General features: G+C 42.3%; 45 non-coding genes across 45 annotated transcripts; all 45 read right to left on the bottom strand.

Annotated features, from left to right (window-relative positions):
• Nucleotides 1-353: 353 nt before the first annotated feature.
• Nucleotides 354-472, bottom strand: LOC135158888 (5S ribosomal RNA). The gene has a single exon (XR_010297649.1). It is a non-coding gene; the product is annotated as a 5S ribosomal RNA (ribosomal RNA).
• A 470-nt stretch (nt 473-942) lies between these two features.
• Nucleotides 943-1,061, bottom strand: LOC135158887 (5S ribosomal RNA). The gene has a single exon (XR_010297648.1). It is a non-coding gene; the product is annotated as a 5S ribosomal RNA (ribosomal RNA).
• A 470-nt stretch (nt 1,062-1,531) lies between these two features.
• On the bottom strand, nt 1,532-1,650 carry LOC135158886 (5S ribosomal RNA). The gene has a single exon (XR_010297647.1). It is a non-coding gene; the product is annotated as a 5S ribosomal RNA (ribosomal RNA).
• A 470-nt stretch (nt 1,651-2,120) lies between these two features.
• Nucleotides 2,121-2,239, bottom strand: LOC135158885 (5S ribosomal RNA). The gene has a single exon (XR_010297646.1). It is a non-coding gene; the product is annotated as a 5S ribosomal RNA (ribosomal RNA).
• A 470-nt stretch (nt 2,240-2,709) lies between these two features.
• On the bottom strand, nt 2,710-2,828 carry LOC135158884 (5S ribosomal RNA). The gene has a single exon (XR_010297645.1). It is a non-coding gene; the product is annotated as a 5S ribosomal RNA (ribosomal RNA).
• Nucleotides 2,829-3,298: 470 nt separating this feature from the next.
• On the bottom strand, nt 3,299-3,417 carry LOC135158883 (5S ribosomal RNA). Its single transcript, XR_010297644.1, has one exon. It is a non-coding gene; the product is annotated as a 5S ribosomal RNA (ribosomal RNA).
• A 470-nt stretch (nt 3,418-3,887) lies between these two features.
• Nucleotides 3,888-4,006, bottom strand: LOC135158882 (5S ribosomal RNA). Its single transcript, XR_010297643.1, has one exon. It is a non-coding gene; the product is annotated as a 5S ribosomal RNA (ribosomal RNA).
• A 470-nt stretch (nt 4,007-4,476) lies between these two features.
• On the bottom strand, nt 4,477-4,595 carry LOC135158881 (5S ribosomal RNA). Its single transcript, XR_010297642.1, has one exon. It is a non-coding gene; the product is annotated as a 5S ribosomal RNA (ribosomal RNA).
• Nucleotides 4,596-5,065: 470 nt separating this feature from the next.
• LOC135158880 (5S ribosomal RNA) lies at nt 5,066-5,184 on the bottom strand. Its single transcript, XR_010297641.1, has one exon. It is a non-coding gene; the product is annotated as a 5S ribosomal RNA (ribosomal RNA).
• A 470-nt stretch (nt 5,185-5,654) lies between these two features.
• On the bottom strand, nt 5,655-5,773 carry LOC135158878 (5S ribosomal RNA). The gene has a single exon (XR_010297639.1). It is a non-coding gene; the product is annotated as a 5S ribosomal RNA (ribosomal RNA).
• A 470-nt stretch (nt 5,774-6,243) lies between these two features.
• On the bottom strand, nt 6,244-6,362 carry LOC135158877 (5S ribosomal RNA). The gene has a single exon (XR_010297638.1). It is a non-coding gene; the product is annotated as a 5S ribosomal RNA (ribosomal RNA).
• A 470-nt stretch (nt 6,363-6,832) lies between these two features.
• Nucleotides 6,833-6,951, bottom strand: LOC135158876 (5S ribosomal RNA). The gene has a single exon (XR_010297637.1). It is a non-coding gene; the product is annotated as a 5S ribosomal RNA (ribosomal RNA).
• A 470-nt stretch (nt 6,952-7,421) lies between these two features.
• Nucleotides 7,422-7,540, bottom strand: LOC135158875 (5S ribosomal RNA). Its single transcript, XR_010297636.1, has one exon. It is a non-coding gene; the product is annotated as a 5S ribosomal RNA (ribosomal RNA).
• Nucleotides 7,541-8,010: 470 nt separating this feature from the next.
• On the bottom strand, nt 8,011-8,129 carry LOC135158874 (5S ribosomal RNA). The gene has a single exon (XR_010297635.1). It is a non-coding gene; the product is annotated as a 5S ribosomal RNA (ribosomal RNA).
• A 470-nt stretch (nt 8,130-8,599) lies between these two features.
• Nucleotides 8,600-8,718, bottom strand: LOC135158986 (5S ribosomal RNA). The gene has a single exon (XR_010297748.1). It is a non-coding gene; the product is annotated as a 5S ribosomal RNA (ribosomal RNA).
• A 470-nt stretch (nt 8,719-9,188) lies between these two features.
• On the bottom strand, nt 9,189-9,307 carry LOC135158985 (5S ribosomal RNA). The gene has a single exon (XR_010297747.1). It is a non-coding gene; the product is annotated as a 5S ribosomal RNA (ribosomal RNA).
• Nucleotides 9,308-9,777: 470 nt separating this feature from the next.
• LOC135158984 (5S ribosomal RNA) lies at nt 9,778-9,896 on the bottom strand. The gene has a single exon (XR_010297746.1). It is a non-coding gene; the product is annotated as a 5S ribosomal RNA (ribosomal RNA).
• A 470-nt stretch (nt 9,897-10,366) lies between these two features.
• Nucleotides 10,367-10,485, bottom strand: LOC135158983 (5S ribosomal RNA). Its single transcript, XR_010297745.1, has one exon. It is a non-coding gene; the product is annotated as a 5S ribosomal RNA (ribosomal RNA).
• A 469-nt stretch (nt 10,486-10,954) lies between these two features.
• On the bottom strand, nt 10,955-11,073 carry LOC135158982 (5S ribosomal RNA). The gene has a single exon (XR_010297744.1). It is a non-coding gene; the product is annotated as a 5S ribosomal RNA (ribosomal RNA).
• A 470-nt stretch (nt 11,074-11,543) lies between these two features.
• Nucleotides 11,544-11,662, bottom strand: LOC135158980 (5S ribosomal RNA). Its single transcript, XR_010297742.1, has one exon. It is a non-coding gene; the product is annotated as a 5S ribosomal RNA (ribosomal RNA).
• Nucleotides 11,663-12,132: 470 nt separating this feature from the next.
• Nucleotides 12,133-12,251, bottom strand: LOC135158979 (5S ribosomal RNA). The gene has a single exon (XR_010297741.1). It is a non-coding gene; the product is annotated as a 5S ribosomal RNA (ribosomal RNA).
• Nucleotides 12,252-12,721: 470 nt separating this feature from the next.
• On the bottom strand, nt 12,722-12,840 carry LOC135158978 (5S ribosomal RNA). The gene has a single exon (XR_010297740.1). It is a non-coding gene; the product is annotated as a 5S ribosomal RNA (ribosomal RNA).
• A 465-nt stretch (nt 12,841-13,305) lies between these two features.
• Nucleotides 13,306-13,424, bottom strand: LOC135158977 (5S ribosomal RNA). The gene has a single exon (XR_010297739.1). It is a non-coding gene; the product is annotated as a 5S ribosomal RNA (ribosomal RNA).
• Nucleotides 13,425-13,894: 470 nt separating this feature from the next.
• On the bottom strand, nt 13,895-14,013 carry LOC135158976 (5S ribosomal RNA). The gene has a single exon (XR_010297738.1). It is a non-coding gene; the product is annotated as a 5S ribosomal RNA (ribosomal RNA).
• A 470-nt stretch (nt 14,014-14,483) lies between these two features.
• LOC135158975 (5S ribosomal RNA) lies at nt 14,484-14,602 on the bottom strand. The gene has a single exon (XR_010297737.1). It is a non-coding gene; the product is annotated as a 5S ribosomal RNA (ribosomal RNA).
• Nucleotides 14,603-15,072: 470 nt separating this feature from the next.
• Nucleotides 15,073-15,191, bottom strand: LOC135158974 (5S ribosomal RNA). Its single transcript, XR_010297736.1, has one exon. It is a non-coding gene; the product is annotated as a 5S ribosomal RNA (ribosomal RNA).
• A 470-nt stretch (nt 15,192-15,661) lies between these two features.
• Nucleotides 15,662-15,780, bottom strand: LOC135158973 (5S ribosomal RNA). The gene has a single exon (XR_010297735.1). It is a non-coding gene; the product is annotated as a 5S ribosomal RNA (ribosomal RNA).
• Nucleotides 15,781-16,250: 470 nt separating this feature from the next.
• LOC135158972 (5S ribosomal RNA) lies at nt 16,251-16,369 on the bottom strand. The gene has a single exon (XR_010297734.1). It is a non-coding gene; the product is annotated as a 5S ribosomal RNA (ribosomal RNA).
• Nucleotides 16,370-16,839: 470 nt separating this feature from the next.
• LOC135158971 (5S ribosomal RNA) lies at nt 16,840-16,958 on the bottom strand. The gene has a single exon (XR_010297733.1). It is a non-coding gene; the product is annotated as a 5S ribosomal RNA (ribosomal RNA).
• A 470-nt stretch (nt 16,959-17,428) lies between these two features.
• Nucleotides 17,429-17,547, bottom strand: LOC135158969 (5S ribosomal RNA). Its single transcript, XR_010297731.1, has one exon. It is a non-coding gene; the product is annotated as a 5S ribosomal RNA (ribosomal RNA).
• A 469-nt stretch (nt 17,548-18,016) lies between these two features.
• Nucleotides 18,017-18,136, bottom strand: LOC135158941 (5S ribosomal RNA). The gene has a single exon (XR_010297704.1). It is a non-coding gene; the product is annotated as a 5S ribosomal RNA (ribosomal RNA).
• A 473-nt stretch (nt 18,137-18,609) lies between these two features.
• LOC135158942 (5S ribosomal RNA) lies at nt 18,610-18,729 on the bottom strand. Its single transcript, XR_010297705.1, has one exon. It is a non-coding gene; the product is annotated as a 5S ribosomal RNA (ribosomal RNA).
• Nucleotides 18,730-19,198: 469 nt separating this feature from the next.
• LOC135158968 (5S ribosomal RNA) lies at nt 19,199-19,317 on the bottom strand. The gene has a single exon (XR_010297730.1). It is a non-coding gene; the product is annotated as a 5S ribosomal RNA (ribosomal RNA).
• A 470-nt stretch (nt 19,318-19,787) lies between these two features.
• On the bottom strand, nt 19,788-19,906 carry LOC135158967 (5S ribosomal RNA). Its single transcript, XR_010297729.1, has one exon. It is a non-coding gene; the product is annotated as a 5S ribosomal RNA (ribosomal RNA).
• Nucleotides 19,907-20,376: 470 nt separating this feature from the next.
• LOC135158966 (5S ribosomal RNA) lies at nt 20,377-20,495 on the bottom strand. Its single transcript, XR_010297728.1, has one exon. It is a non-coding gene; the product is annotated as a 5S ribosomal RNA (ribosomal RNA).
• Nucleotides 20,496-20,965: 470 nt separating this feature from the next.
• On the bottom strand, nt 20,966-21,084 carry LOC135158965 (5S ribosomal RNA). The gene has a single exon (XR_010297727.1). It is a non-coding gene; the product is annotated as a 5S ribosomal RNA (ribosomal RNA).
• Nucleotides 21,085-21,554: 470 nt separating this feature from the next.
• Nucleotides 21,555-21,673, bottom strand: LOC135158964 (5S ribosomal RNA). The gene has a single exon (XR_010297726.1). It is a non-coding gene; the product is annotated as a 5S ribosomal RNA (ribosomal RNA).
• Nucleotides 21,674-22,143: 470 nt separating this feature from the next.
• On the bottom strand, nt 22,144-22,262 carry LOC135158963 (5S ribosomal RNA). The gene has a single exon (XR_010297725.1). It is a non-coding gene; the product is annotated as a 5S ribosomal RNA (ribosomal RNA).
• A 470-nt stretch (nt 22,263-22,732) lies between these two features.
• On the bottom strand, nt 22,733-22,851 carry LOC135158962 (5S ribosomal RNA). Its single transcript, XR_010297724.1, has one exon. It is a non-coding gene; the product is annotated as a 5S ribosomal RNA (ribosomal RNA).
• A 470-nt stretch (nt 22,852-23,321) lies between these two features.
• On the bottom strand, nt 23,322-23,440 carry LOC135158961 (5S ribosomal RNA). Its single transcript, XR_010297723.1, has one exon. It is a non-coding gene; the product is annotated as a 5S ribosomal RNA (ribosomal RNA).
• A 470-nt stretch (nt 23,441-23,910) lies between these two features.
• Nucleotides 23,911-24,029, bottom strand: LOC135158960 (5S ribosomal RNA). The gene has a single exon (XR_010297722.1). It is a non-coding gene; the product is annotated as a 5S ribosomal RNA (ribosomal RNA).
• A 470-nt stretch (nt 24,030-24,499) lies between these two features.
• On the bottom strand, nt 24,500-24,618 carry LOC135158958 (5S ribosomal RNA). The gene has a single exon (XR_010297720.1). It is a non-coding gene; the product is annotated as a 5S ribosomal RNA (ribosomal RNA).
• A 470-nt stretch (nt 24,619-25,088) lies between these two features.
• On the bottom strand, nt 25,089-25,207 carry LOC135158957 (5S ribosomal RNA). Its single transcript, XR_010297719.1, has one exon. It is a non-coding gene; the product is annotated as a 5S ribosomal RNA (ribosomal RNA).
• A 470-nt stretch (nt 25,208-25,677) lies between these two features.
• LOC135158956 (5S ribosomal RNA) lies at nt 25,678-25,796 on the bottom strand. The gene has a single exon (XR_010297718.1). It is a non-coding gene; the product is annotated as a 5S ribosomal RNA (ribosomal RNA).
• Nucleotides 25,797-26,266: 470 nt separating this feature from the next.
• Nucleotides 26,267-26,385, bottom strand: LOC135158955 (5S ribosomal RNA). Its single transcript, XR_010297717.1, has one exon. It is a non-coding gene; the product is annotated as a 5S ribosomal RNA (ribosomal RNA).
• Between the last annotated feature and the right edge of the window lie 96 nt (nt 26,386-26,481).

The following is a 26,481-nucleotide window of genomic DNA, read 5'->3' as shown; positions in this document are numbered from 1 at the left end:
TTGGGTTTGTTTCAGTTTCCATCGGATGCCTACCTACGATAATTTGGAGATATTGTCGTGTTTTTTTTCTTGGATGCGCACCTGTGTGTGACGCAACAATACACATGATGGTGTAGGCCTTGAACTGCGCGCCTCGTCTCTTGGAGACCCTGTGCTTGCAAACAAACGACTTTCATCATTGCCTTGAATGTCGGACATCAAGCGAAAAGTTTATTCCTGCTCTATTAAAAAGGGTGACGAAGGAGACGAAAAAGACAACAAAAAAGGAGACAAAAGTGATACTATAAAGGAAAACAAATACCAACGACTTAAAATGAAAAAATGAATAAAGGGGCATTTCATGAAGCAAAAAATGCCTACAACACCCGGTATTCCCAGGCGGTCTCCCATCCAAGTACTAACCGAGCCCTATGCTGCTTGACTTCGGTGATCGGACGAGAACCGGTATATTCAGCATGGTATGGTCGTAGGCTCTTGCTCCATCAAAGTCAAGCTATTTGAAGGGATACTATGACGTCATCATCTATTTAATCCCTGTCAGTAATAATATTGGTTGATTGATGTCTTCAGTCATTCCACCGATCTTTCATTGGGTTTGTTTCAGTTTCCATCGGATGCCTACCTACGATAATTTGGAGATATTGTCGTGTTTTTTTTCTTGGATGCGCACCTGTGTGTGACGCAACAATTCACATGATGGTGTAGGCCTTGAACTGCGCGCCTCGTCTCTTGGAGACCCTGTGCTTGCAAACAAACGACTTTCATCATTGCCTTGAATGTCGGACATCAAGCGAAAAGTTTATTCCTGCTCTATTAAAAAGGGTGACGAAGGAGACGAAAAAGACAACAAAAAAGGAGACAAAAGTGATACTATAAAGGAAAACAAATACCAACGACTTAAAATGAAAAAATGAATAAAGGGGCATTTCATGAAGCAAAAAATGCCTACAACACCCGGTATTCCCAGGCGGTCTCCCATCCAAGTACTAACCGAGCCCTATGCTGCTTGACTTCGGTGATCGGACGAGAACCGGTATATTCAGCATGGTATGGTCGTAGGCTCTTGCTCCATCAAAGTCAAGCTATTTGAAGGGATACTATGACGTCATCATCTATTTAATCCCTGTCAGTAATAATATTGGTTGATTGATGTCTTCAGTCATTCCACCGATCTTTCATTGGGTTTGTTTCAGTTTCCATCGGATGCCTACCTACGATAATTTGGAGATATTGTCGTGTTTTTTTTCTTGGATGCGCACCTGTGTGTGACGCAACAATTCACATGATGGTGTAGGCCTTGAACTGCGCGCCTCGTCTCTTGGAGACCCTGTGCTTGCAAACAAACGACTTTCATCATTGCCTTGAATGTCGGACATCAAGCGAAAAGTTTATTCCTGCTCTATTAAAAAGGGTGACGAAGGAGACGAAAAAGACAACAAAAAAGGAGACAAAAGTGATACTATAAAGGAAAACAAATACCAACGACTTAAAATGAAAAAATGAATAAAGGGGCATTTCATGAAGCAAAAAATGCCTACAACACCCGGTATTCCCAGGCGGTCTCCCATCCAAGTACTAACCGAGCCCTATGCTGCTTGACTTCGGTGATCGGACGAGAACCGGTATATTCAGCATGGTATGGTCGTAGGCTCTTGCTCCATCAAAGTCAAGCTATTTGAAGGGATACTATGACGTCATCATCTATTTAATCCCTGTCAGTAATAATATTGGTTGATTGATGTCTTCAGTCATTCCACCGATCTTTCATTGGGTTTGTTTCAGTTTCCATCGGATGCCTACCTACGATAATTTGGAGATATTGTCGTGTTTTTTTTCTTGGATGCGCACCTGTGTGTGACGCAACAATTCACATGATGGTGTAGGCCTTGAACTGCGCGCCTCGTCTCTTGGAGACCCTGTGCTTGAATCAACCAATATTATTACTGACAGGGATTAATAGATGATGACGTCATAGTATCCCTTCAAATAGCTTGACTTTGATGGAGCAAGAGCCGAAAAAGACAACAAAAAAGGAGACAAAAGTGATACTATAAAGGAAAACAAATACCAACGACTTAAAATGAAAAAATGAATAAAGGGGCATTTCATGAAGCAAAAAATGCCTACAACACCCGGTATTCCCAGGCGGTCTCCCATCCAAGTACTAACCGAGCCCTATGCTGCTTGACTTCGGTGATCGGACGAGAACCGGTATATTCAGCATGGTATGGTCGTAGGCTCTTGCTCCATCAAAGTCAAGCTATTTGAAGGGATACTATGACGTCATCATCTATTTAATCCCTGTCAGTAATAATATTGGTTGATTGATGTCTTCAGTCATTCCACCGATCTTTCATTGGGTTTGTTTCAGTTTCCATCGGATGCCTACCTACGATAATTTGGAGATATTGTCGTGTTTTTTTTCTTGGATGCGCACCTGTGTGTGACGCAACAATTCACATGATGGTGTAGGCCTTGAACTGCGCGCCTCGTCTCTTGGAGACCCTGTGCTTGCAAACAAACGACTTTCATCATTGCCTTGAATGTCGGACATCAAGCGAAAAGTTTATTCCTGCTCTATTAAAAAGGGTGACGAAGGAGACGAAAAAGACAACAAAAAAGGAGACAAAAGTGATACTATAAAGGAAAACAAATACCAACGACTTAAAATGAAAAAATGAATAAAGGGGCATTTCATGAAGCAAAAAATGCCTACAACACCCGGTATTCCCAGGCGGTCTCCCATCCAAGTACTAACCGAGCCCTATGCTGCTTGACTTCGGTGATCGGACGAGAACCGGTATATTCAGCATGGTATGGTCGTAGGCTCTTGCTCCATCAAAGTCAAGCTATTTGAAGGGATACTATGACGTCATCATCTATTTAATCCCTGTCAGTAATAATATTGGTTGATTGATGTCTTCAGTCATTCCACCGATCTTTCATTGGGTTTGTTTCAGTTTCCATCGGATGCCTACCTACGATAATTTGGAGATATTGTCGTGTTTTTTTTCTTGGATGCGCACCTGTGTGTGACGCAACAATTCACATGATGGTGTAGGCCTTGAACTGCGCGCCTCGTCTCTTGGAGACCCTGTGCTTGCAAACAAACGACTTTCATCATTGCCTTGAATGTCGGACATCAAGCGAAAAGTTTATTCCTGCTCTATTAAAAAGGGTGACGAAGGAGACGAAAAAGACAACAAAAAAGGAGACAAAAGTGATACTATAAAGGAAAACAAATACCAACGACTTAAAATGAAAAAATGAATAAAGGGGCATTTCATGAAGCAAAAAATGCCTACAACACCCGGTATTCCCAGGCGGTCTCCCATCCAAGTACTAACCGAGCCCTATGCTGCTTGACTTCGGTGATCGGACGAGAACCGGTATATTCAGCATGGTATGGTCGTAGGCTCTTGCTCCATCAAAGTCAAGCTATTTGAAGGGATACTATGACGTCATCATCTATTTAATCCCTGTCAGTAATAATATTGGTTGATTGATGTCTTCAGTCATTCCACCGATCTTTCATTGGGTTTGTTTCAGTTTCCATCGGATGCCTACCTACGATAATTTGGAGATATTGTCGTGTTTTTTTTCTTGGATGCGCACCTGTGTGTGACGCAACAATTCACATGATGGTGTAGGCCTTGAACTGCGCGCCTCGTCTCTTGGAGACCCTGTGCTTGCAAACAAACGACTTTCATCATTGCCTTGAATGTCGGACATCAAGCGAAAAGTTTATTCCTGCTCTATTAAAAAGGGTGACGAAGGAGACGAAAAAGACAACAAAAAAGGAGACAAAAGTGATACTATAAAGGAAAACAAATACCAACGACTTAAAATGAAAAAATGAATAAAGGGGCATTTCATGAAGCAAAAAATGCCTACAACACCCGGTATTCCCAGGCGGTCTCCCATCCAAGTACTAACCGAGCCCTATGCTGCTTGACTTCGGTGATCGGACGAGAACCGGTATATTCAGCATGGTATGGTCGTAGGCTCTTGCTCCATCAAAGTCAAGCTATTTGAAGGGATACTATGACGTCATCATCTATTTAATCCCTGTCAGTAATAATATTGGTTGATTGATGTCTTCAGTCATTCCACCGATCTTTCATTGGGTTTGTTTCAGTTTCCATCGGATGCCTACCTACGATAATTTGGAGATATTGTCGTGTTTTTTTTCTTGGATGCGCACCTGTGTGTGACGCAACAATTCACATGATGGTGTAGGCCTTGAACTGCGCGCCTCGTCTCTTGGAGACCCTGTGCTTGCAAACAAACGACTTTCATCATTGCCTTGAATGTCGGACATCAAGCGAAAAGTTTATTCCTGCTCTATTAAAAAGGGTGACGAAGGAGACGAAAAAGACAACAAAAAAGGAGACAAAAGTGATACTATAAAGGAAAACAAATACCAACGACTTAAAATGAAAAAATGAATAAAGGGGCATTTCATGAAGCAAAAAATGCCTACAACACCCGGTATTCCCAGGCGGTCTCCCATCCAAGTACTAACCGAGCCCTATGCTGCTTGACTTCGGTGATCGGACGAGAACCGGTATATTCAGCATGGTATGGTCGTAGGCTCTTGCTCCATCAAAGTCAAGCTATTTGAAGGGATACTATGACGTCATCATCTATTTAATCCCTGTCAGTAATAATATTGGTTGATTGATGTCTTCAGTCATTCCACCGATCTTTCATTGGGTTTGTTTCAGTTTCCATCGGATGCCTACCTACGATAATTTGGAGATATTGTCGTGTTTTTTTTCTTGGATGCGCACCTGTGTGTGACGCAACAATTCACATGATGGTGTAGGCCTTGAACTGCGCGCCTCGTCTCTTGGAGACCCTGTGCTTGCAAACAAACGACTTTCATCATTGCCTTGAATGTCGGACATCAAGCGAAAAGTTTATTCCTGCTCTATTAAAAAGGGTGACGAAGGAGACGAAAAAGACAACAAAAAAGGAGACAAAAGTGATACTATAAAGGAAAACAAATACCAACGACTTAAAATGAAAAAATGAATAAAGGGGCATTTCATGAAGCAAAAAATGCCTACAACACCCGGTATTCCCAGGCGGTCTCCCATCCAAGTACTAACCGAGCCCTATGCTGCTTGACTTCGGTGATCGGACGAGAACCGGTATATTCAGCATGGTATGGTCGTAGGCTCTTGCTCCATCAAAGTCAAGCTATTTGAAGGGATACTATGACGTCATCATCTATTTAATCCCTGTCAGTAATAATATTGGTTGATTGATGTCTTCAGTCATTCCACCGATCTTTCATTGGGTTTGTTTCAGTTTCCATCGGATGCCTACCTACGATAATTTGGAGATATTGTCGTGTTTTTTTTCTTGGATGCGCACCTGTGTGTGACGCAACAATTCACATGATGGTGTAGGCCTTGAACTGCGCGCCTCGTCTCTTGGAGACCCTGTGCTTGCAAACAAACGACTTTCATCATTGCCTTGAATGTCGGACATCAAGCGAAAAGTTTATTCCTGCTCTATTAAAAAGGGTGACGAAGGAGACGAAAAAGACAACAAAAAAGGAGACAAAAGTGATACTATAAAGGAAAACAAATACCAACGACTTAAAATGAAAAAATGAATAAAGGGGCATTTCATGAAGCAAAAAATGCCTACAACACCCGGTATTCCCAGGCGGTCTCCCATCCAAGTACTAACCGAGCCCTATGCTGCTTGACTTCGGTGATCGGACGAGAACCGGTATATTCAGCATGGTATGGTCGTAGGCTCTTGCTCCATCAAAGTCAAGCTATTTGAAGGGATACTATGACGTCATCATCTATTTAATCCCTGTCAGTAATAATATTGGTTGATTGATGTCTTCAGTCATTCCACCGATCTTTCATTGGGTTTGTTTCAGTTTCCATCGGATGCCTACCTACGATAATTTGGAGATATTGTCGTGTTTTTTTTCTTGGATGCGCACCTGTGTGTGACGCAACAATTCACATGATGGTGTAGGCCTTGAACTGCGCGCCTCGTCTCTTGGAGACCCTGTGCTTGCAAACAAACGACTTTCATCATTGCCTTGAATGTCGGACATCAAGCGAAAAGTTTATTCCTGCTCTATTAAAAAGGGTGACGAAGGAGACGAAAAAGACAACAAAAAAGGAGACAAAAGTGATACTATAAAGGAAAACAAATACCAACGACTTAAAATGAAAAAATGAATAAAGGGGCATTTCATGAAGCAAAAAATGCCTACAACACCCGGTATTCCCAGGCGGTCTCCCATCCAAGTACTAACCGAGCCCTATGCTGCTTGACTTCGGTGATCGGACGAGAACCGGTATATTCAGCATGGTATGGTCGTAGGCTCTTGCTCCATCAAAGTCAAGCTATTTGAAGGGATACTATGACGTCATCATCTATTTAATCCCTGTCAGTAATAATATTGGTTGATTGATGTCTTCAGTCATTCCACCGATCTTTCATTGGGTTTGTTTCAGTTTCCATCGGATGCCTACCTACGATAATTTGGAGATATTGTCGTGTTTTTTTTCTTGGATGCGCACCTGTGTGTGACGCAACAATTCACATGATGGTGTAGGCCTTGAACTGCGCGCCTCGTCTCTTGGAGACCCTGTGCTTGCAAACAAACGACTTTCATCATTGCCTTGAATGTCGGACATCAAGCGAAAAGTTTATTCCTGCTCTATTAAAAAGGGTGACGAAGGAGACGAAAAAGACAACAAAAAAGGAGACAAAAGTGATACTATAAAGGAAAACAAATACCAACGACTTAAAATGAAAAAATGAATAAAGGGGCATTTCATGAAGCAAAAAATGCCTACAACACCCGGTATTCCCAGGCGGTCTCCCATCCAAGTACTAACCGAGCCCTATGCTGCTTGACTTCGGTGATCGGACGAGAACCGGTATATTCAGCATGGTATGGTCGTAGGCTCTTGCTCCATCAAAGTCAAGCTATTTGAAGGGATACTATGACGTCATCATCTATTTAATCCCTGTCAGTAATAATATTGGTTGATTGATGTCTTCAGTCATTCCACCGATCTTTCATTGGGTTTGTTTCAGTTTCCATCGGATGCCTACCTACGATAATTTGGAGATATTGTCGTGTTTTTTTTCTTGGATGCGCACCTGTGTGTGACGCAACAATTCACATGATGGTGTAGGCCTTGAACTGCGCGCCTCGTCTCTTGGAGACCCTGTGCTTGCAAACAAACGACTTTCATCATTGCCTTGAATGTCGGACATCAAGCGAAAAGTTTATTCCTGCTCTATTAAAAAGGGTGACGAAGGAGACGAAAAAGACAACAAAAAAGGAGACAAAAGTGATACTATAAAGGAAAACAAATACCAACGACTTAAAATGAAAAAATGAATAAAGGGGCATTTCATGAAGCAAAAAATGCCTACAACACCCGGTATTCCCAGGCGGTCTCCCATCCAAGTACTAACCGAGCCCTATGCTGCTTGACTTCGGTGATCGGACGAGAACCGGTATATTCAGCATGGTATGGTCGTAGGCTCTTGCTCCATCAAAGTCAAGCTATTTGAAGGGATACTATGACGTCATCATCTATTTAATCCCTGTCAGTAATAATATTGGTTGATTGATGTCTTCAGTCATTCCACCGATCTTTCATTGGGTTTGTTTCAGTTTCCATCGGATGCCTACCTACGATAATTTGGAGATATTGTCGTGTTTTTTTTCTTGGATGCGCACCTGTGTGTGACGCAACAATTCACATGATGGTGTAGGCCTTGAACTGCGCGCCTCGTCTCTTGGAGACCCTGTGCTTGCAAACAAACGACTTTCATCATTGCCTTGAATGTCGGACATCAAGCGAAAAGTTTATTCCTGCTCTATTAAAAAGGGTGACGAAGGAGACGAAAAAGACAACAAAAAAGGAGACAAAAGTGATACTATAAAGGAAAACAAATACCAACGACTTAAAATGAAAAAATGAATAAAGGGGCATTTCATGAAGCAAAAAATGCCTACAACACCCGGTATTCCCAGGCGGTCTCCCATCCAAGTACTAACCGAGCCCTATGCTGCTTGACTTCGGTGATCGGACGAGAACCGGTATATTCAGCATGGTATGGTCGTAGGCTCTTGCTCCATCAAAGTCAAGCTATTTGAAGGGATACTATGACGTCATCATCTATTTAATCCCTGTCAGTAATAATATTGGTTGATTGATGTCTTCAGTCATTCCACCGATCTTTCATTGGGTTTGTTTCAGTTTCCATCGGATGCCTACCTACGATAATTTGGAGATATTGTCGTGTTTTTTTTCTTGGATGCGCACCTGTGTGTGACGCAACAATTCACATGATGGTGTAGGCCTTGAACTGCGCGCCTCGTCTCTTGGAGACCCTGTGCTTGCAAACAAACGACTTTCATCATTGCCTTGAATGTCGGACATCAAGCGAAAAGTTTATTCCTGCTCTATTAAAAAGGGTGACGAAGGAGACGAAAAAGACAACAAAAAAGGAGACAAAAGTGATACTATAAAGGAAAACAAATACCAACGACTTAAAATGAAAAAATGAATAAAGGGGCATTTCATGAAGCAAAAAATGCCTACAACACCCGGTATTCCCAGGCGGTCTCCCATCCAAGTACTAACCGAGCCCTATGCTGCTTGACTTCGGTGATCGGACGAGAACCGGTATATTCAGCATGGTATGGTCGTAGGCTCTTGCTCCATCAAAGTCAAGCTATTTGAAGGGATACTATGACGTCATCATCTATTTAATCCCTGTCAGTAATAATATTGGTTGATTGATGTCTTCAGTCATTCCACCGATCTTTCATTGGGTTTGTTTCAGTTTCCATCGGATGCCTACCTACGATAATTTGGAGATATTGTCGTGTTTTTTTTCTTGGATGCGCACCTGTGTGTGACGCAACAATTCACATGATGGTGTAGGCCTTGAACTGCGCGCCTCGTCTCTTGGAGACCCTGTGCTTGCAAACAAACGACTTTCATCATTGCCTTGAATGTCGGACATCAAGCGAAAAGTTTATTCCTGCTCTATTAAAAAGGGTGACGAAGGAGACGAAAAAGACAACAAAAAAGGAGACAAAAGTGATACTATAAAGGAAAACAAATACCAACGACTTAAAATGAAAAAATGAATAAAGGGGCATTTCATGAAGCAAAAAATGCCTACAACACCCGGTATTCCCAGGCGGTCTCCCATCCAAGTACTAACCGAGCCCTATGCTGCTTGACTTCGGTGATCGGACGAGAACCGGTATATTCAGCATGGTATGGTCGTAGGCTCTTGCTCCATCAAAGTCAAGCTATTTGAAGGGATACTATGACGTCATCATCTATTTAATCCCTGTCAGTAATAATATTGGTTGATTGATGTCTTCAGTCATTCCACCGATCTTTCATTGGGTTTGTTTCAGTTTCCATCGGATGCCTACCTACGATAATTTGGAGATATTGTCGTGTTTTTTTTCTTGGATGCGCACCTGTGTGTGACGCAACAATTCACATGATGGTGTAGGCCTTGAACTGCGCGCCTCGTCTCTTGGAGACCCTGTGCTTGCAAACAAACGACTTTCATCATTGCCTTGAATGTCGGACATCAAGCGAAAAGTTTATTCCTGCTCTATTAAAAAGGGTGACGAAGGAGACGAAAAAGACAACAAAAAAGGAGACAAAAGTGATACTATAAAGGAAAACAAATACCAACGACTTAAAATGAAAAAATGAATAAAGGGGCATTTCATGAAGCAAAAAATGCCTACAACACCCGGTATTCCCAGGCGGTCTCCCATCCAAGTACTAACCGAGCCCTATGCTGCTTGACTTCGGTGATCGGACGAGAACCGGTATATTCAGCATGGTATGGTCGTAGGCTCTTGCTCCATCAAAGTCAAGCTATTTGAAGGGATACTATGACGTCATCATCTATTTAATCCCTGTCAGTAATAATATTGGTTGATTGATGTCTTCAGTCATTCCACCGATCTTTCATTGGGTTTGTTTCAGTTTCCATCGGATGCCTACCTACGATAATTTGGAGATATTGTCGTGTTTTTTTTCTTGGATGCGCACCTGTGTGTGACGCAACAATTCACATGATGGTGTAGGCCTTGAACTGCGCGCCTCGTCTCTTGGAGACCCTGTGCTTGCAAACAAACGACTTTCATCATTGCCTTGAATGTCGGACATCAAGCGAAAAGTTTATTCCTGCTCTATTAAAAAGGGTGACGAAGGAGACGAAAAAGACAACAAAAAAGGAGACAAAAGTGATACTATAAAGGAAAACAAATACCAACGACTTAAAATGAAAAAATGAATAAAGGGGCATTTCATGAAGCAAAAAATGCCTACAACACCCGGTATTCCCAGGCGGTCTCCCATCCAAGTACTAACCGAGCCCTATGCTGCTTGACTTCGGTGATCGGACGAGAACCGGTATATTCAGCATGGTATGGTCGTAGGCTTTGCTCCATCAAAGTCAAGCTATTTGAAGGGATACTATGACGTCATCATCTATTTAATCCCTGTCAGTAATAATATTGGTTGATTGATGTCTTCAGTCATTCCACCGATCTTTCATTGGGTTTGTTTCAGTTTCCATCGGATGCCTACCTACGATAATTTGGAGATATTGTCGTGTTTTTTTTCTTGGATGCGCACCTGTGTGTGACGCAACAATTCACATGATGGTGTAGGCCTTGAACTGCGCGCCTCGTCTCTTGGAGACCCTGTGCTTGCAAACAAACGACTTTCATCATTGCCTTGAATGTCGGACATCAAGCGAAAAGTTTATTCCTGCTCTATTAAAAAGGGTGACGAAGGAGACGAAAAAGACAACAAAAAAGGAGACAAAAGTGATACTATAAAGGAAAACAAATACCAACGACTTAAAATGAAAAAATGAATAAAGGGGCATTTCATGAAGCAAAAAATGCCTACAACACCCGGTATTCCCAGGCGGTCTCCCATCCAAGTACTAACCGAGCCCTATGCTGCTTGACTTCGGTGATCGGACGAGAACCGGTATATTCAGCATGGTATGGTCGTAGGCTCTTGCTCCATCAAAGTCAAGCTATTTGAAGGGATACTATGACGTCATCATCTATTTAATCCCTGTCAGTAATAATATTGGTTGATTGATGTCTTCAGTCATTCCACCGATCTTTCATTGGGTTTGTTTCAGTTTCCATCGGATGCCTACCTACGATAATTTGGAGATATTGTCGTGTTTTTTTTCTTGGATGCGCACCTGTGTGTGACGCAACAATTCACATGATGGTGTAGGCCTTGAACTGCGCGCCTCGTCTCTTGGAGACCCTGTGCTTGCAAACAAACGACTTTCATCATTGCCTTGAATGTCGGACATCAAGCGAAAAGTTTATTCCTGCTCTATTAAAAAGGGTGACGAAGGAGACGAAAAAGACAACAAAAAAGGAGACAAAAGTGATACTATAAAGGAAAACAAATACCAACGACTTAAAATGAAAAAATGAATAAAGGGGCATTTCATGAAGCAAAAAATGCCTACAACACCCGGTATTCCCAGGCGGTCTCCCATCCAAGTACTAACCGAGCCCTATGCTGCTTGACTTCGGTGATCGGACGAGAACCGGTATATTCAGCATGGTATGGTCGTAGGCTCTTGCTCCATCAAAGTCAAGCTATTTGAAGGGATACTATGACGTCATCATCTATTTAATCCCTGTCAGTAATAATATTGGTTGATTGATGTCTTCAGTCATTCCACCGATCTTTCATTGGGTTTGTTTCAGTTTCCATCGGATGCCTACCTACGATAATTTGGAGATATTGTCGTGTTTTTTTTCTTGGATGCGCACCTGTGTGTGACGCAACAATTCACATGATGGTGTAGGCCTTGAACTGCGCGCCTCGTCTCTTGGAGACCCTGTGCTTGCAAACAAACGACTTTCATCATTGCCTTGAATGTCGGACATCAAGCGAAAAGTTTATTCCTGCTCTATTAAAAAGGGTGACGAAGGAGACGAAAAAGACAACAAAAAAGGAGACAAAAGTGATACTATAAAGGAAAACAAATACCAACGACTTAAAATGAAAAAATGAATAAAGGGGCATTTCATGAAGCAAAAAATGCCTACAACACCCGGTATTCCCAGGCGGTCTCCCATCCAAGTACTAACCGAGCCCTATGCTGCTTGACTTCGGTGATCGGACGAGAACCGGTATATTCAGCATGGTATGGTCGTAGGCTCTTGCTCCATCAAAGTCAAGCTATTTGAAGGGATACTATGACGTCATCATCTATTTAATCCCTGTCAGTAATAATATTGGTTGATTGATGTCTTCAGTCATTCCACCGATCTTTCATTGGGTTTGTTTCAGTTTCCATCGGATGCCTACCTACGATAATTTGGAGATATTGTCGTGTTTTTTTTCTTGGATGCGCACCTGTGTGTGACGCAACAATTCACATGATGGTGTAGGCCTTGAACTGCGCGCCTCGTCTCTTGGAGACCCTGTGCTTGCAAACAAACGACTTTCATCATTGCCTTGAATGTCGGACATCAAGCGAAAAGTTTATTCCTGCTCTATTAAAAAGGGTGACGAAGGAGACGAAAAAGACAACAAAAAAGGAGACAAAAGTGATACTATAAAGGAAAACAAATACCAACGACTTAAAATGAAAAAATGAATAAAGGGGCATTTCATGAAGCAAAAAATGCCTACAACACCCGGTATTCCCAGGCGGTCTCCCATCCAAGTACTAACCGAGCCCTATGCTGCTTGACTTCGGTGATCGGACGAGAACCGGTATATTCAGCATGGTATGGTCGTAGGCTCTTGCTCCATCAAAGTCAAGCTATTTGAAGGGATACTATGACGTCATCATCTATTTAATCCCTGTCAGTAATAATATTGGTTGATTGATGTCTTCAGTCATTCCACCGATCTTTCATTGGGTTTGTTTCAGTTTCCATCGGATGCCTACCTACGATAATTTGGAGATATTGTCGTGTTTTTTTTCTTGGATGCGCACCTGTGTGTGACGCAACAATTCACATGATGGTGTAGGCCTTGAACTGCGCGCCTCGTCTCTTGGAGACCCTGTGCTTGCAAACAAACGACTTTCATCATTGCCTTGAATGTCGGACATCAAGCGAAAAGTTTATTCCTGCTCTATTAAAAAGGGTGAGAGACGAAAAAGACAACAAAAAAGGAGACAAAAGTGATACTATAAAGGAAAACAAATACCAACGACTTAAAATGAAAAAATGAATAAAGGGGCATTTCATGAAGCAAAAAATGCCTACAACACCCGGTATTCCCAGGCGGTCTCCCATCCAAGTACTAACCGAGCCCTATGCTGCTTGACTTCGGTGATCGGACGAGAACCGGTATATTCAGCATGGTATGGTCGTAGGCTCTTGCTCCATCAAAGTCAAGCTATTTGAAGGGATACTATGACGTCATCATCTATTTAATCCCTGTCAGTAATAATATTGGTTGATTGATGTCTTCAGTCATTCCACCGATCTTTCATTGGGTTTGTTTCAGTTTCCATCGGATGCCTACCTACGATAATTTGGAGATATTGTCGTGTTTTTTTTCTTGGATGCGCACCTGTGTGTGACGCAACAATTCACATGATGGTGTAGGCCTTGAACTGCGCGCCTCGTCTCTTGGAGACCCTGTGCTTGCAAACAAACGACTTTCATCATTGCCTTGAATGTCGGACATCAAGCGAAAAGTTTATTCCTGCTCTATTAAAAAGGGTGACGAAGGAGACGAAAAAGACAACAAAAAAGGAGACAAAAGTGATACTATAAAGGAAAACAAATACCAACGACTTAAAATGAAAAAATGAATAAAGGGGCATTTCATGAAGCAAAAAATGCCTACAACACCCGGTATTCCCAGGCGGTCTCCCATCCAAGTACTAACCGAGCCCTATGCTGCTTGACTTCGGTGATCGGACGAGAACCGGTATATTCAGCATGGTATGGTCGTAGGCTCTTGCTCCATCAAAGTCAAGCTATTTGAAGGGATACTATGACGTCATCATCTATTTAATCCCTGTCAGTAATAATATTGGTTGATTGATGTCTTCAGTCATTCCACCGATCTTTCATTGGGTTTGTTTCAGTTTCCATCGGATGCCTACCTACGATAATTTGGAGATATTGTCGTGTTTTTTTTCTTGGATGCGCACCTGTGTGTGACGCAACAATTCACATGATGGTGTAGGCCTTGAACTGCGCGCCTCGTCTCTTGGAGACCCTGTGCTTGCAAACAAACGACTTTCATCATTGCCTTGAATGTCGGACATCAAGCGAAAAGTTTATTCCTGCTCTATTAAAAAGGGTGACGAAGGAGACGAAAAAGACAACAAAAAAGGAGACAAAAGTGTTACTATAAAGGAAAACAAATACCAACGACTTAAAATGAAAAAATGAATAAAGGGGCATTTCATGAAGCAAAAAATGCCTACAACACCCGGTATTCCCAGGCGGTCTCCCATCCAAGTACTAACCGAGCCCTATGCTGCTTGACTTCGGTGATCGGACGAGAACCGGTATATTCAGCATGGTATGGTCGTAGGCTCTTGCTCCATCAAAGTCAAGCTATTTGAAGGGATACTATGACGTCATCATCTATTTAATCCCTGTCAGTAATAATATTGGTTGATTGATGTCTTCAGTCATTCCACCGATCTTTCATTGGGTTTGTTTCAGTTTCCATCGGATGCCTACCTACGATAATTTGGAGATATTGTCGTGTTTTTTTTCTTGGATGCGCACCTGTGTGTGACGCAACAATTCACATGATGGTGTAGGCCTTGAACTGCGCGCCTCGTCTCTTGGAGACCCTGTGCTTGCAAACAAACGACTTTCATCATTGCCTTGAATGTCGGACATCAAGCGAAAAGTTTATTCCTGCTCTATTAAAAAGGGTGACGAAGGAGACGAAAAAGACAACAAAAAAGGAGACAAAAGTGATACTATAAAGGAAAACAAATACCAACGACTTAAAATGAAAAAATGAATAAAGGGGCATTTCATGAAGCAAAAAATGCCTACAACACCCGGTATTCCCAGGCGGTCTCCCATCCAAGTACTAACCGAGCCCTATGCTGCTTGACTTCGGTGATCGGACGAGAACCGGTATATTCAGCATGGTATGGTCGTAGGCTCTTGCTCCATCAAAATCAAGCTATTTGAAGGGATACTATGACGTCATCATCTATTTAATCCCTGTCAGTAATAATATTGGTTGATTGATGTCTTCAGTCATTCCACCGATCTTTCATTGGGTTTGTTTCAGTTTCCATCGGATGCCTACCTACGATAATTTGGAGATATTGTCGTGTTTTTTTTCTTGGATGCGCACCTGTGTGTGACGCAACAATTCACATGATGGTGTAGGCCTTGAACTGCGCGCCTCGTCTCTTGGAGACCCTGTGCTTGCAAACAAACGACTTTCATCATTGCCTTGAATGTCGGACATCAAGCGAAAAGTTTATTCCTGCTCTATTAAAAAGGGTGACGAAGGAGACGAAAAAGACAACAAAAAAGGAGACAAAAGTGATACTATAAAGGAAAACAAATACCAACGACTTAAAATGAAAAAATGAATAAAGGGGCATTTCATGAAGCAAAAAATGCCTACAACACCCGGTATTCCCAGGCGGTCTCCCATCCAAGTACTAACCGAGCCCTATGCTGCTTGACTTCGGTGATCGGACGAGAACCGGTATATTCAGCATGGTATGGTCGTAGGCTCTTGCTCCATCAAAGTCAAGCTATTTGAAGGGATACTATGACGTCATCATCTATTTAATCCCTGTCAGTAATAATATTGGTTGATTGATGTCTTCAGTCATTCCACCGATCTTTCATTGGGTTTGTTTCAGTTTCCATCGGATGCCTACCTACGATAATTTGGAGATATTGTCGTGTTTTTTTCTTGGATGCGCACCTGTGTGTGACGCAACAATTCACATGATGGTGTAGGCCTTGAACTGCGCGCCTCGTCTCTTGGAGACCCTGTGCTTGCAAACAAACGACTTTCATCATTGCCTTGAATGTCGGACATCAAGCGAAAAGTTTATTCCTGCTCTATTAAAAAGGGTGACGAAGGAGACGAAAAAGACAACAAAAAAGGAGACAAAAAGTGATACTATAAAGGAAAACAAATACCAACGACTTAAAATGAAAAAATGAATAAAGGGGCATTTCATGAAGCAAAAAATGCCTACAACACCCGGTATTCCCAGGCGGTCTCCCATCCAAGTACTAACCGAGCCCTATGCTGCTTGACTTCGGTGATCGGACGAGAACCGGTATATTCAGCATGGTATGGTCGTAGGCTCTTGCTCCATCAAAGTCAAGCTATTTGAAGGGATACTATGACGTCATCATCTATTTAATCCCTGTCAGTAATAATATTGGTTGATTGATGTCTTCAGTCATTCCACCGATCTTTCATTGGGTTTGTTTCAGTTTCCATCGGATGCCTACCTACGATAATTTGGAGATATTGTCGTGTTTTTTTTCTTGGATGCGCACCTGTGTGTGACGCAACAATTCACATGATGGTGTAGGCCTTGAACTGCGCGCCTCGTCTCTTGGAGACCCTGTGCTTGCAAACAAACGACTTTCATCATTGCCTTGAATGTCGGACATCAAGCGAAAAGTTTATTCCTGCTCTATTAAAAAGGGTGACGAAGGAGACGAAAAAGACAACAAAAAAGGAGACAAAAGTGATACTATAAAGGAAAACAAATACCAACGACTTAAAATGAAAAAATGAATAAAGGGGCATTTCATGAAGCAAAAAATGCCTACAACACCCGGTATTCCCAGGCGGTCTCCCATCCAAGTACTAACCGAGCCCTATGCTGCTTGACTTCGGTGATCGGACGAGAACCGGTATATTCAGCATGGTATGGTCGTAGGCTCTTGCTCCATCAAAGTCAAGCTATTTGAAGGGATACTATGACGTCATCATCTATTTAATCCCTGTCAGTAATAATATTGGTTGATTGATGTCTTCAGTCATTCCACCGATCTTTCATTGGGTTTGTTTCAGTTTCCATCGGATGCCTACCTACGATAATTTGGAGATATTGTCGTGTTTTTTTTCTTGGATGCGCACCTGTGTGTGACGCAACAATTCACATGATGGTGTAGGCCTTGAACTGCGCGCCTCGTCTCTTGGAGACCCTGTGCTTGCAAACAAACGACTTTCATCATTGCCTTGAATGTCGGACATCAAGCGAAAAGTTTATTCCTGCTCTATTAAAAAGGGTGACGAAGGAGACGAAAAAGACAACAAAAAAGGAGACAAAAGTGATACTATAAAGGAAAACAAATACCAACGACTTAAAATGAAAAAATGAATAAAGGGGCATTTCATGAAGCAAAAAATGCCTACAACACCCGGTATTCCCAGGCGGTCTCCCATCCAAGTACTAACCGAGCCCTATGCTGCTTGACTTCGGTGATCGGACGAGAACCGGTATATTCAGCATGGTATGGTCGTAGGCTCTTGCTCCATCAAAGTCAAGCTATTTGAAGGGATACTATGACGTCATCATCTATTTAATCCCTGTCAGTAATAATATTGGTTGATTGATGTCTTCAGTCATTCCACCGATCTTTCATTGGGTTTGTTTCAGTTTCCATCGGATGCCTACCTACGATAATTTGGAGATATTGTCGTGTTTTTTTTCTTGGATGCGCACCTGTGTGTGACGCAACAATTCACATGATGGTGTAGGCCTTGAACTGCGCGCCTCGTCTCTTGGAGACCTGTGCTTGCAAACAAACGACTTTCATCATTGCCTTGAAAGTCGGACATCAAGCGAAAAGTTTATTCCTGCTCTATTAAAAAGGGTGACGAAGGAGACGAAAAAGACAACAAAAAAGGAGACAAAAGTGATACTATAAAGGAAAACAAATACCAACGACTTAAAATGAAAAAATGAATAAAGGGGCATTTCATGAAGCAAAAAATGCCTACAACACCCGGTATTCCCAGGCGGTCTCCCATCCAAGTACTAACCGAGCCCTATGCTGCTTGACTTCGGTGATCGGACGAGAACCGGTATATTCAGGCATGGTATGGTCGTAGGCTCTTGCTCCATCAAAGTCAAGCTATTTGAAGGGATACTATGACGTCATCATCTATTTAATCCCTGTCAGTAATAATATTGGTTGATTGATGTCTTCAGTCATTCCACCGATCTTTCATTGGGTTTGTTTCAGTTTCCATCGGATGCCTACCTACGATAATTTGGAGATATTGTCGTGTTTTTTTTCTTGGATGCGCACCTGTGTGTGACGCAACAATTCACATGATGGTGTAGGCCTTGAACTGCGCGCCTCGTCTCTTGGAGACCCTGTGCTTGCAAACAAACGACTTTCATCATTGCCTTGAATGTCGGACATCAAGCGAAAAGTTTATTCCCTGCTCTATTAAAAAGGGTGACGAAGGAGACGAAAAAAGACAACAAAAAAGGAGACAAAAGTGATACTATAAAGGAAAACAAATACCAACGACTTAAAAAGAAAAAATGAATAAAGGGGCATTTCATGAAGCAAAAAATGCCTTACAACACCCGGTATTCCCAGGCGGTCTCCCATCCAAGTACTAAACCGAGCCCTATGCTGCTTGACTTCGGTGATCGGACGAGAACCGGTATATTCAGCATGGTATGGTCGTAGGCTCTTGCTCCATCAAAGTCAAGCTATTTGAAGGGATACTATGACGTCATCATCTATTTAATCCCTGTCAGTAATAATATTGGTTGATTGATGTCTTCAGTCATTCCACCGATCTTTCATTGGGTTTGTTTCAGTTTCCATCGGATGCCTACCTACGATAATTTGGAGATATTGTCGTGTTTTTTTTCTTGGATGCGCACCTGTGTGTGACGCAACAATTCACATGATGGTGTAGGCCTTGAACTGCGCGCCTCGTCTCTTGGAGACCCTGTGCTTGCAAACAAACGACTTTCATCATTGCCTTGAATGTCGGACATCAAGCGAAAAGTTTATTCCTGCTCTATTAAAAAGGGTGACGAAGGAGACGAAAAGACAACAAAAAAGGAGACAAAAGTGATACTATAAAGGAAAACAAATACCAACGACTTAAAATGAAAAAATGAATAAAGGGGCATTTCATGAAGCAAAAAATGCCTACAACACCCGGTATTCCCAGGCGGTCTCCCATCCAAGTACTAACCGAGCCCTATGCTGCTTGACTTCGGTGATCGGACGAGAACCGGTATATTCAGCATGGTATGGTCGTAGGCTCTTGCTCCATCAAAGTCAAGCTATTTGAAGGGATACTATGACGTCATCATCTATTTAATCCCTGTCAGTAATAATATTGGTTGATTGATGTCTTCAGTCATTCCACCGATCTTTCATTGGGTTTGTTTCAGTTTCCATCGGATGCCTACCTACGATAATTTGGAGATATTGTCGTGTTTTTTTTCTTGGATGCGCACCTGTGTGTGACGCAACAATTCACATGATGGTGTAGGCCTTGAACTGCGCGCCTCGTCTCTTGGAGACCCTGTGCTTGCAAACAAACGACTTTCATCATTGCCTTGAATGTCGGACATCAAGCGAAAAGTTTATTCCTGCTCTATTAAAAAGGGTGACGAAGGAGACGAAAAAGACAACAAAAAAGGAGACAAAAGTGATACTATAAAGGAAAACAAATACCAACGACTTAAAATGAAAAAATGAATAAAGGGGCATTTCATGAAGCAAAAAATGCCTACAACACCCGGTATTCCCAGGCGGTCTCCCATCCAAGTACTAACCGAGCCCTATGCTGCTTGACTTCGGTGATCGGACGAGAACCGGTATATTCAGCATGGTATGGTCGTAGGCTCTTGCTCCATCAAAGTCAAGCTATTTGAAGGGATACTATGACGTCATCATCTATTTAATCCCTGTCAGTAATAATATTGGTTGATTGATGTCTTCAGTCATTCCACCGATCTTTCATTGGGTTTGTTTCAGTTTCCATCGGATGCCTACCTACGATAATTTGGAGATATTGTCGTGTTTTTTTTCTTGGATGCGCACCTGTGTGTGACGCAACAATTCACATGATGGTGTAGGCCTTGAACTGCGCGCCTCGTCTCTTGGAGACCCTGTGCTTGCAAACAAACGACTTTCATCATTGCCTTGAATGTCGGACATCAAGCGAAAAGTTTATTCCTGCTCTATTAAAAAGGGTGACGAAGGAGACGAAAAAGACAACAAAAAAGGAGACAAAAGTGATACTATAAAGGAAAACAAATACCAACGACTTAAAATGAAAAAATGAATAAAGGGGCATTTCATGAAGCAAAAAATGCCTACAACACCCGGTATTCCCAGGCGGTCTCCCATCCAAGTACTAACCGAGCCCTATGCTGCTTGACTTCGGTGATCGGACGAGAACCGGTATATTCAGCATGGTATGGTCGTAGGCTCTTGCTCCATCAAAGTCAAGCTATTTGAAGGGATACTATGACGTCATCATCTATTTAATCCCTGTCAGTAATAATATTGGTTGATTGATGTCTTCAGTCATTCCACCGATCTTTCATTGGGTTTGTTTCAGTTTCCATCGGATGCCTACCTACGATAATTTGGAGATATTGTCGTGTTTTTTTTCTTGGATGCGCACCTGTGTGTGACGCAACAATTCACATGATGGTGTAGGCCTTGAACTGCGCGCCTCGTCTCTTGGAGACCCTGTGCTTGCAAACAAACGACTTTCATCATTGCCTTGAATGTCGGACATCAAGCGAAAAGTTTATTCCTGCTCTATTAAAAAGGGTGACGAAGGAGACGAAAAAGACAACAAAAAAGGAGACAAAAGTGATACTATAAAGGAAAACAAATACCAACGACTTAAAATGAAAAAATGAATAAAGGGGCATTTCATGAAGCAAAAAATGCCTACAACACCCGGTATTCCCAGGCGGTCTCCCATCCAAGTACTAACCGAGCCCTATGCTGCTTGACTTCGGTGATCGGACGAGAACCGGTATATTCAGCATGGTATGGTCGTAGGCTCTTGCTCCATCAAAGTCAAGCTATTTGAAGGGATACTATGACGTCATCATCTATTTAATCCCTGTCAGTAATAATATTGGTTGATTGATGTCTTCAGTCATTCCACCGATCTTTCATTGGGTTTGTTTCAGTTTCCATCGGATGCCTACCTACGATAATTTGGAGATATTGTCGTGTTTTTTTTCTTGGATGCGCACCTGTGTGTGACGCAACAATTCACATGATGGTGTAGGCCTTGAACTGCGCGCCTCGTCTCTTGGAGACCCTGTGCTTGCAAACAAACGACTTTCATCATTGCCTTGAATGTCGGACATCAAGCGAAAAGTTTATTCCTGCTCTATTAAAAAGGGTGACGAAGGAGACGAAAAAGACAACAAAAAAGGAGACAAAAGTGATACTATAAAGGAAAACAAATACCAACGACTTAAAATGAAAAAATGAATAAAGGGGCATTTCATGAAGCAAAAAATGCCTACAACACCCGGTATTCCCAGGCGGTCTCCCATCCAAGTACTAACCGAGCCCTATGCTGCTTGACTTCGGTGATCGGACGAGAACCGGTATATTCAGCATGGTATGGTCGTAGGCTCTTGCTCCATCAAAGTCAAGCTATTTGAAGGGATACTATGACGTCATCATCTATTTAATCCCTGTCAGTAATAATATTGGTTGATTGATGTCTTCAGTCATTCCACCGATCTTTCATTGGGTTTGTTTCAGTTTCCATCGGATGCCTACCTACGATAATTTGGAGATATTGTCGTGTTTTTTTTCTTGGATGCGCACCTGTGTGTGACGCAACAATTCACATGATGGTGTAGGCCTTGAACTGCGCGCCTCGTCTCTTGGAGACCCTGTGCTTGCAAACAAACGACTTTCATCATTGCCTTGAATGTCGGACATCAAGCGAAAAGTTTATTCCTGCTCTATTAAAAAGGGTGACGAAGGAGACGAAAAAGACAACAAAAAAGGAGACAAAAGTGATACTATAAAGGAAAACAAATACCAACGACTTAAAATGAAAAAATGAATAAAGGGGCATTTCATGAAGCAAAAAATGCCTACAACACCCGGTATTCCCAGGCGGTCTCCCATCCAAGTACTAACCGAGCCCTATGCTGCTTGACTTCGGTGATCGGACGAGAACCGGTATATTCAGCATGGTATGGTCGTAGGCTCTTGCTCCATCAAAGTCAAGCTATTTGAAGGGATACTATGACGTCATCATCTATTTAATCCCTGTCAGTAATAATATTGGTTGATTGATGTCTTCAGTCATTCCACCGATCTTTCATTGGGTTTGTTTCAGTTTCCATCGGATGCCTACCTACGATAATTTGGAGATATTGTCGTGTTTTTTTTCTTGGATGCGCACCTGTGTGTGACGCAACAATTCACATGATGGTGTAGGCCTTGAACTGCGCGCCTCGTCTCTTGGAGACCCTGTGCTTGCAAACAAACGACTTTCATCATTGCCTTGAATGTCGGACATCAAGCGAAAAGTTTATTCCTGCTCTATTAAAAAGGGTGACGAAGGAGACGAAAAAGACAACAAAAAAGGAGACAAAAGTGATACTATAAAGGAAAACAAATACCAACGACTTAAAATGAAAAAATGAATAAAGGGGCATTTCATGAAGCAAAAAATGCCTACAACACCCGGTATTCCCAGGCGGTCTCCCATCCAAGTACTAACCGAGCCCTATGCTGCTTGACTTCGGTGATCGGACGAGAACCGGTATATTCAGCATGGTATGGTCGTAGGCTCTTGCTCCATCAAAGTCAAGCTATTTGAAGGGATACTATGACGTCATCATCTATTTAATCCCTGTCAGTAATAATATTGGTTGATTGATGTCTTCAGTCATTCCACCGATCTTTCATTGGGTTTGTTTCAGTTTCCATCGGATGCCTACCTACGATAATTTGGAGATATTGTCGTGTTTTTTTTCTTGGATGCGCACCTGTGTGTGACGCAACAATTCACATGATGGTGTAGGCCTTGAACTGCGCGCCTCGTCTCTTGGAGACCCTGTGCTTGCAAACAAACGACTTTCATCATTGCCTTGAATGTCGGACATCAAGCGAAAAGTTTATTCCTGCTCTATTAAAAAGGGTGACGAAGGAGACGAAAAAGACAACAAAAAAGGAGACAAAAGTGATACTATAAAGGAAAACAAATACCAACGACTTAAAATGAAAAAATGAATAAAGGGGCATTTCATGAAGCAAAAAATGCCTACAACACCCGGTATTCCCAGGCGGTCTCCCATCCAAGTACTAACCGAGCCCTATGCTGCTTGACTTCGGTGATCGGACGAGAACCGGTATATTCAGCATGGTATGGTCGTAGGCTCTTGCTCCATCAAAGTCAAGCTATTTGAAGGGATACTATGACGTCATCATCTATTTAATCCCTGTCAGTAATAATATTGGTTGATTGATGTCTTCAGTCATTCCACCGATCTTTCATTGGGTTTGTTTCAGTTTCCATCGGATGCCTACCTACGATAATTTGGAGATATTGTCGTGTTTTTTTTCTTGGATGCGCACCTGTGTGTGACGCAACAATTCACATGATGGTGTAGGCCTTGAACTGCGCGCCTCGTCTCTTGGAGACCCTGTGCTTGCAAACAAACGACTTTCATCATTGCCTTGAATGTCGGACATCAAGCGAAAAGTTTATTCCTGCTCTATTAAAAAGGGTGACGAAGGAGACGAAAAAGACAACAAAAAAGGAGACAAAAGTGATACTATAAAGGAAAACAAATACCAACGACTTAAAATGAAAAAATGAATAAAGGGGCATTTCATGAAGCAAAAAATGCCTACAACACCCGGTATTCCCAGGCGGTCTCCCATCCAAGTACTAACCGAGCCCTATGCTGCTTGACTTCGGTGATCGGACGAGAACCGGTATATTCAGCATGGTATGGTCGTAGGCTCTTGCTCCATCAAAGTCAAGCTATTTGAAGGGATACTATGACGTCATCATCTATTTAATCCCTGTCAGTAATAATATTGGTTGATTGATGTCTTCAGTCATTCCACCGATCTTTCATTGGGTTTGTTTCAGTTTCCATCGGATGCCTACCTACGATAATTTGGAGATATTGTCGTGTTTTTTTTCTTGGATGCGCACCTGTGTGTGACGCAACAATTCACATGATGGTGTAGGCCTTGAACTGCGCGCCTCGTCTCTTGGAGACCCTGTGCTTGCAAACAAACGACTTTCATCATTGCCTTGAATGTCGGACATCAAGCGAAAAGTTTATTCCTGCTCTATTAAAAAGGGTGACGAAGGAGACGAAAAAGACAACAAAAAAGGAGACAAAAGTGATACTATAAAGGAAAACAAATACCAACGACTTAAAATGAAAAAATGAATAAAGGGGCATTTCATGAAGCAAAAAATGCCTACAACACCCGGTATTCCCAGGCGGTCTCCCATCCAAGTACTAACCGAGCCCTATGCTGCTTGACTTCGGTGATCGGACGAGAACCGGTATATTCAGCATGGTATGGTCGTAGGCTCTTGCTCCATCAAAGTCAAGCTATTTGAAGGGATACTATGACGTCATCATCTATTTAATCCCTGTCAGTAATAATATTGGTTGATTGATGTCTTCAGTCATTCCACCGATCTTTCATTGGGTTTGTTTCAGTTTCCATCGGATGCCTACCTACGATAATTTGGAGATATTGTCGTGTTTTTTTTCTTGGATGCGCACCTGTGTGTGACGCAACAATTCACATGATGGTGTAGGCCTTGAACTGCGCGCCTCGTCTCTTGGAGACCCTGTGCTTGCAAACAAACGACTTTCATCATTGCCTTGAATGTCGGACATCAAGCGAAAAGTTTATTCCTGCTCTATTAAAAAGGGTGACGAAGGAGACGAAAAAGACAACAAAAAAGGAGACAAAAGTGATACTATAAAGGAAAACAAATACCAACGACTTAAAATGAAAAAATGAATAAAGGGGCATTTCATGAAGCAAAAAATGCCTACAACACCCGGTATTCCCAGGCGGTCTCCCATCCAAGTACTAACCGAGCCCTATGCTGCTTGACTTCGGTGATCGGACGAGAACCGGTATATTCAGCATGGTATGGTCGTAGGCTCTTGCTCCATCAAAGTCAAGCTATTTGAAGGGATACTATGACGTCATCATCTATTTAATCCCTGTCAGTAATAATATTGGTTGATTGATGTCTTCAGTCATTCCACCGATCTTTCATTGGGTTTGTTTCAGTTTCCATCGGATGCCTACCTACGATAATTTGGAGATATTGTCGTGTTTTTTTTCTTGGATGCGCACCTGTGTGTGACGCAACAATTCACATGATGGTGTAGGCCTTGAACTGCGCGCCTCGTCTCTTGGAGACCCTGTGCTTGCAAACAAACGACTTTCATCATTGCCTTGAATGTCGGACATCAAGCGAAAAGTTTATTCCTGCTCTATTAAAAAGGGTGACGAAGGAGACGAAAAAGACAACAAAAAAGGAGACAAAAGTGATACTATAAAGGAAAACAAATACCAACGACTTAAAATGAAAAAATGAATAAAGGGGCATTTCATGAAGCAAAAAATGCCTACAACACCCGGTATTCCCAGGCGGTCTCCCATCCAAGTACTAACCGAGCCCTATGCTGCTTGACTTCGGTGATCGGACGAGAACCGGTATATTCAGCATGGTATGGTCGTAGGCTCTTGCTCCATCAAAGTCAAGCTATTTGAAGGGATACTATGACGTCATCATCTATTTAATCCCTGTCAGTAATAATATTGGTTGATTGATGTCTTCAGTCATTCCACCGATCTTTCATTGGGTTTGTTTCAGTTTCCATCGGATGCCTACCTACGATAATTTGGAGATATTGTCGTGTTTTTTTTCTTGGATGCGCACCTGTGTGTGACGCAACAATTCACATGATGGTGTAGGCCTTGAACTGCGCGCCTCGTCTCTTGGAGACCCTGTGCTTGCAAACAAACGACTTTCATCATTGCCTTGAATGTCGGACATCAAGCGAAAAGTTTATTCCTGCTCTATTAAAAAGGGTGACGAAGGAGACGAAAAAGACAACAAAAAAGGAGACAAAAGTGATACTATAAAGGAAAACAAATACCAACGACTTAAAATGAAAAAATGAATAAAGGGGCATTTCATGAAGCAAAAAATGCCTACAACACCCGGTATTCCCAGGCGGTCTCCCATCCAAGTACTAACCGAGCCCTATGCTGCTTGACTTCGGTGATCGGACGAGAACCGGTATATTCAGCATGGTATGGTCGTAGGCTCTTGCTCCATCAAAGTCAAGCTATTTGAAGGGATACTATGACGTCATCATCTATTTAATCCCTGTCAGTAATAATATTGGTTGATTGATGTCTTC

This window comes from Lytechinus pictus, unplaced genomic scaffold (assembly GCF_037042905.1).
Source record: "Lytechinus pictus isolate F3 Inbred unplaced genomic scaffold, Lp3.0 scaffold_126, whole genome shotgun sequence".
Lineage (NCBI taxonomy): Eukaryota > Metazoa > Echinodermata > Echinoidea > Temnopleuroida > Toxopneustidae > Lytechinus > Lytechinus pictus.
This window is presented reverse-complemented; position numbering and strand designations above follow the sequence as displayed.